The following is a 6,220-nucleotide window of genomic DNA, read 5'->3' on the forward strand; positions in this document are numbered from 1 at the left end:
TCGTGTGAACAAAAATGCCCCAAACGATGTAGCGCACACTTTGGTTATGACCAAAAGCCAAAAAAAAAAAAAATCAAGCCACTTATTATTACCACAAGGTACAAAGCAGTAAGTCAGCTTGTTCTCATTGCTGCTGTTTGCTGTTGTTGTACTTGTCGTGTTCGACTGCAAAATACAAAAAAAAAAAAAACAGAAAAATACAGGAAAAAAATAGCGCCAACAAAAAGTACAGACATTGGGTAAAAAGAGTGAAAAAAAAAATATAACCAACCGACAGCCAAACGATGGAGTCAAAAGACCAAAATATAAAAAAAAAACCAAAAAAAAAAATGCCAGACTCCGGCTCTTTGCACGTGATACATTCATCATGAACTTGAATTTGAATTTTTAAGTTTAATGGTTAATCCATTGTGGTTGTTGTGCTGTTGTTGTTGTTGTTGTTGTTTCTGCTGGTGTTTCTTGTGCAGGCAACAATTTGCGAGCACTTGTTACCACTGCTGCTGTTGTTGCTGCTTTTGTTACTTCTCGTTTTTGTGTCTGGCCCTCTTTCATTTTTCCAGCGTTTTTTTTTTTTTTTTGTTTTTGGGCTGAGGCTGAGAGCCGACAATTGCAGCAATTGCTTTTGTTGTTGTTGTCACTTGCACTTGTTGCGCTGCTGTCTTGTTTGCGTCTTTATCGTCATCATCATCATCACGAGCATTATTGTATAACGCCGAGGACTACCCCGCTGAGCGCACCGCAAACATAAAGGGCTAGCTTATCCTCAGCTCAGCCGCAAGGTTTTGCCATGCCACGCCCCCTCACCCACAGAGAGCCGAAGTACGCCCACTTATGTATGCGCAACCTGCGAAAATCTGTTGACAGGAGTTCGATCTATTGTATTGACGTCTTTTGTTTTGAGGGTGTTAACTAAGAAAACGCAAAAAAAGAAAAATAAAAGAAAACACAAATCCCTTCCGAAGAAAAAGTGCCAAATAGAAATAGATAAGATAGGTAAATTGATGTAAGCATTTGCATATTTAAAATAATTGCAACAAGTCTTCGTTTAAAATTTTTCCCTGAAATCGAAAGTCCCCAAGTTTGTGTCTTAAGTCTTTTGTTTCATATTTGCAGTTCGTGTCCGAAGTCTTTGGCTTCAATGATGCCAGTTAAAAATAACAACAATTAGAAAGACCCAATCAATTTTATTTTCAAAAAGTAAAAGACTTAACAAATTGCCGATATGTATATCACTTTAATTGATAATCACAGTCGTTTATTTAAAAGTGAAATAAATCGAAGTGTTAAGTGGAAAGAACGCAACCAATAAAATGCTATCAATAATGTACCCATAAAATATTGAGCCTTTCGTTCGCTTAAGCTAAAATTACTCCAAAATAAAGCAGCCAATATAAGTAGCAATATAAATTTAAAAATATATATTTGCTTTAGCTCTATAGACAGCATTGTTGGCATCGCACAAGTAACTATATCTCATTCTGAAATAAACTCATTATTATTGCAATCAGGTTTTCTTGATGTTCACTTCATTTTCGTTTCGTTTTTGAAAATTAGTCAAAAAACGTGCACATTGGGGGGGGGGGGGGGGGTGGTGAATCTTTCTTGGGGGTGGGACGCCCTGCTCGACTGCGTGCGCTCTCTTAAACGAATTATGAATAAAGCAATCAGTTTTTCGTTTTTTTTTTTCTTGAGGGCCACGTTGGCAACTAATTTCGACCTTGCATACAATTTTAATTAAGTGTTTTTTTTTTACCCGTTCATGCGCACATGGTTATATGTACATTTATTTTGTATATACATATGTATATCACATAACACAAAGAAGAGGCAGCAGCAGAAACAGAAGGGTGTCGACAGCACCGCTGATGACAATGATAATTTGTAAGCTAAAGTTAATTTCGTACTACGCTTTACGTGCTCGCTTCAACTTGAGCTATAAAAAGTGGACAAGGAAAACCGTGAAAATTATCAAGTTCAACTGGGCAATTGCTGGACTGATTTTACTAAATGTATCGTATTATCTCATTAGAACCATAGAACCTTTTTGCCTTCTCTATTTTCTGGCGCTTATATCTGCTTCTTCCCAACACCATATCACCTCGTATATCCTCGTGGTTTTGCCTCAAATCCTACATATATTTTTCGTTCTCTCCTTTTTTATGCTTTCCTTCACTTCGCTTCGATCGCCGTTGCATATTTTCAATTTTTTGCATTTTCAACATAAATTAGCCGTCTCCCAGTGACCCCCAACACGAGTTCTTCTTCTTCTTCTTCGACTTCTTGCCAATTCTTGCTTGTCTCTTTTCGCTCTTCTTGGCCAGAAATAGACATCGGTTAGGCCAAGAGCAAAATTCCTGGCGTCAGAAAGGAACGTGGACAAAACAGGCATTGGAAAAAAAGTGAAGCGTTAATAAAACGGCACTAAAGGAACACACACACAGCAAACGAACGCAACGGGTTAAAAAAAGGGGGCGGGTTGGCAGGGGAGGCGTGGCAGGAGTCTGCACAAGATGTAACCAAAGACCAGGCCCAAGATCGTCATCATCATTATCACCATCATCATCATCATCATGGCCATCAGCGTGCAGCATAACAGCATCATCATTATGATGCAAAAGAACCCAGTGAAGCTCCAGAGCAAAGAGTGATGCGAGAAGATGTGAAAGATTTTTAAGAAATAAGGCGCATAAGAACTTGGGATTCGCCTTCGGTTTCTGCATTCGGACAACAGATCGAAAAAAAAAACCGTTTTCTTGAGCATAAGGGCGCAGCAATACCATGCACTTAACTTGCTTCAAATGGTTTGGCCACGAAAATGTATCATTAACTTCAGTACTAACAAATTTCCTCATCTAATCCTTAGAAGATTCTATCAATTCATTCTATCCTATCTCACAAGCACCTCTACTACTCAGCATTCTATTTAGTAGGTATCACGGTATCGAGCATATCCAATTGCCTGCCGCTTCATGTATCCATGTGTGTGGGGTTTTGGGCGTTGGGATCGGTACTGCAAGAGATTCTTCTTTTTTTTCCAGCGGCTTCTTCCTCTTTTTCATGTGCTTCCTCCGCTTTGGTCGCGTCTTCAATTGCTGTTCTTGATGTTGTTGTTGTTGCTGTTGTTGTTGTCAGGCGTGTGCGGTGCGCGTTGAATCCGCTATAACAGTGTTAGTACGTTAGTAGGTATACAAACAGGTAAAACAGGTATTCCCAGCCGCTCTGCCGTGCTCATCATCATGATCATCGCGATGATTACGTTCTTTTGCTGCTGCCGCTGCTGCTGCTTTTGCTCTTTTTACCACCACAATGGGCTGGCTGGCTGGCTATCTGCTTCTTGCTTCACTTGAAGCATTATTTTAGCGAGTCGCCGTCGATGACGACAATTGAGCAAATAAAGATAAGAACCAACAAAAAGTTGTAATAAAAAAAAAAACAAAAAAAAAAACAATAGAAAAAAGATCGCCAAACTATTTCCATACATTCCATTCAAGATTTTATTTGAATTATTTTTTTTTAAATAATCTAAACAATTGTTTCCTTTTTAAATTATGCAAAACCGACTTTTGCTTGGCAACGCACCTTTGGCTTTCCAAACTAATAAACACAAGACATTTTACCCATTTCTGCACTTTGATATATCAAAATAAATCAAAAATACACTACTGATCATTTTTTTCGAGTGTACAACACCATCGCACAATGGCAAGAACTACCAGCCAAGAAGGAGTGAATGAGATCGAACGATCCAAGCGCATTGAGGCCCAAAGGAACACATTCTTAAACACAGCAATTACCCAGCGAAATGGGCGACGGCGGGCAAAGAGGGGTGGGGGGGGGTGTCTCTCTGCCCGTGGAGCAGAAGATGCAGACACTAACAACGAGAAAATTCTGTTGGCTCCGTGGGCCCTCTTCTACGCCCATACCGCCCCCTTCTTGGAACGAACCCCACCCAACCTAAACAAGAACCCAACTACCAAAGCCAAAGTCAAGGCATTAACAGCCCAGTGAACACACTCACACACTTGCCATGTGCAATTCCACACTTACGTACATCGGTATAGATGTATACATATAGACAAGATATATATATATATATATGGATCTGGCAAGCAGTGTCGGTCGTGGTCTATACCTTTGGTGGCCTAGGTCTGGGCCAACAACAAAAACCAGCTCGATTCTCATTGGGTTCGCAATCAAGAACTTGAGATTCGCTTTTGGTTAGAGATCTCGATCCACTATCTGAACTTTGGGCTTATATTATAGTCGCTTCAATAACCATTTTAGAATAATAAAGCTTTAAACTAAACTAGTTGCATTTTAAATTTTCGCTGAGAGTTTTAACTTACTTTTTATCTGCAAGGGTTTCAATTAGATTCTGAAAATAAATCAAAGAAAATCAATTATTATTTCGTATAGAACTATTTGCAAAAAATATATAGACATAATACAAATTCTCGCTTTCAAGAACATTCTATGTACACAATGTACATATAATCAAATCTTTTAGTACAACCAAAATCTGTGCATATTTTCGTTCTGGACCAGAACACTTGCATTTTGGCCAACGAGCGGCTTTTTGAGTGAGAGTGAAGTTGGCGCAGGAACAATGCAGCAACAACAACGCAGGGGGGGGGGATGTTCTTCAGAAGGCTCCACCGACCGAGAAGAAGAAGAGCCAACGGAAAACCTCTACTAACGCCAACATCATGACATTAACATTGCCGCTGCCTCAACGGCAAAGTCACAGTCAAAGCCAAAGTTAGCAACAGGTTTTCTGTGCCTGCCACTTCGGCCTCAGATTCTCAGAGCCGCTCTTTCTCCAATTCTCTCGCGATACACATCGATGCACGGAAATAAAATGAGTTTCAGATAATTGAATTACAAATTCTACCGATTATTTTCAATCAGAGGCCAACATTTTAAAAATGTGTTATTTCTTAAAATTTTAACTTGATATGAAATTAAAAAAAAAAAGGATTAAGTTGATCCTCAGTTTTATGTTATTATTCTATTAAGTTTTGAAGGGGCAGCGCACTAATTTCTTATGGTGCACCTCTCTCACCTGCGAACGAGGCTTCGTTTTCAGTTTCGGACGTGAGTTCGTCTTCGTTTTTACCTTCGGCTCGTTGCTCTCTCTCTCTCTACCTCCGCACACCAGCTCAAAGTTAGCTGTAAATTTGTTACGTCGCCGCAAAAGAGCGTATGCGTGCGTGTATGTATATGAGTGTGTGTGCCACACAGGTGTGCGACGCTCTGAATTCGCCGTCGCTTACATCACTTGCTCTCCATGTGTGTGTGTGTGTCGGTGAAATAACGTTAGTTATCCGTTGGCAGCGCACCTGTGCGGGTTGAAAAGAGATGGAGCTAGGCCTTCTTATTTGCCATTCTAAGCGCATTCTAAGCGATCTTCTCTCACACATACAAACGCATGCGCACAAGGATTTAGGGGAAGGAGAGAGCTGGTGAAAGAGAGAGAGAGAGAATGAGACGCACACCTGAGAGCGAGAAATGCCTGCGTTGCCAACTATTTTGCCGTTTAATTTCGCTTATATGGGTACATTTTTCCATCTTACTTGCCGCTGTTGCTTCTTCTTATTTGGCTCGTTATTTCTTCTTATTGTATTTACCGCGGTTCTCTTTCCATCGTTGTACACAAACACACTCGCACAGATATAATAATGATGAAATTCTTCAAGGGCCACAATCATGCCTCCTTTTTTGGGGTTCTTTTTATCGAAAATCAAATGACTTAGGAAACAAACTAGCCAGAATATTTAATTATAATTAGGAGGATATTTAAAAACATTATTTGCAAACTATTTCATTTAAACAAATCGTTTTAATAATTGATATCTATTGATAGGCTTAAGAACATTTAAGAAAAATATCTATTTAAATTTAGCTTTAATTCAATTATTTTAAGATGTGCTGTAAATACAAAGTCCTTAGTTCGAAAGTACAGTACAAAATTAACAAAAAATGACCGGAACATAAATATTTATATTGAAATTTTTCTAAATTTTCTATTAATTTGCCAATCCAACCAAATTCTAAGTACCACAAGTACAGCTCGCGGTATCGGGTAAAAACGATCTCAGCCGGCAAATGGCCAAGGCGAAGATTCTTGATCATGAGCGTGATCATCATTATCATCACTACCTTGACTCTGAGGAGGGAAAGAGAGGGCGCGTCAGAGAGACAGAGAGAGAGCGCGAAACTG

At 39.4% G+C, this 6,220-nt stretch overlaps 1 long non-coding RNA gene across 1 annotated transcript in view; it reads right to left on the reverse strand.

Moving 5' to 3' along the window:
• lncRNA:CR44833 (long non-coding RNA:CR44833) overlaps window positions 1-6,220 on the reverse strand; it is a 107,223-nt gene that overhangs the window by 85,134 nt on the left and 15,869 nt on the right. Inside the window, exon 2 of the long non-coding RNA NR_123794.1 lies at window positions 4,347-4,375. This is a non-coding gene — a long non-coding RNA (long non-coding RNA:CR44833). The remainder of the gene's footprint in view (window positions 1-4,346; window positions 4,376-6,220) is intronic.

This window comes from Drosophila melanogaster, chromosome X (genome assembly GCF_000001215.4).
Source record: "Drosophila melanogaster chromosome X".
NCBI classification, from domain to species: Eukaryota; Metazoa; Arthropoda; class Insecta; order Diptera; family Drosophilidae; genus Drosophila; species Drosophila melanogaster.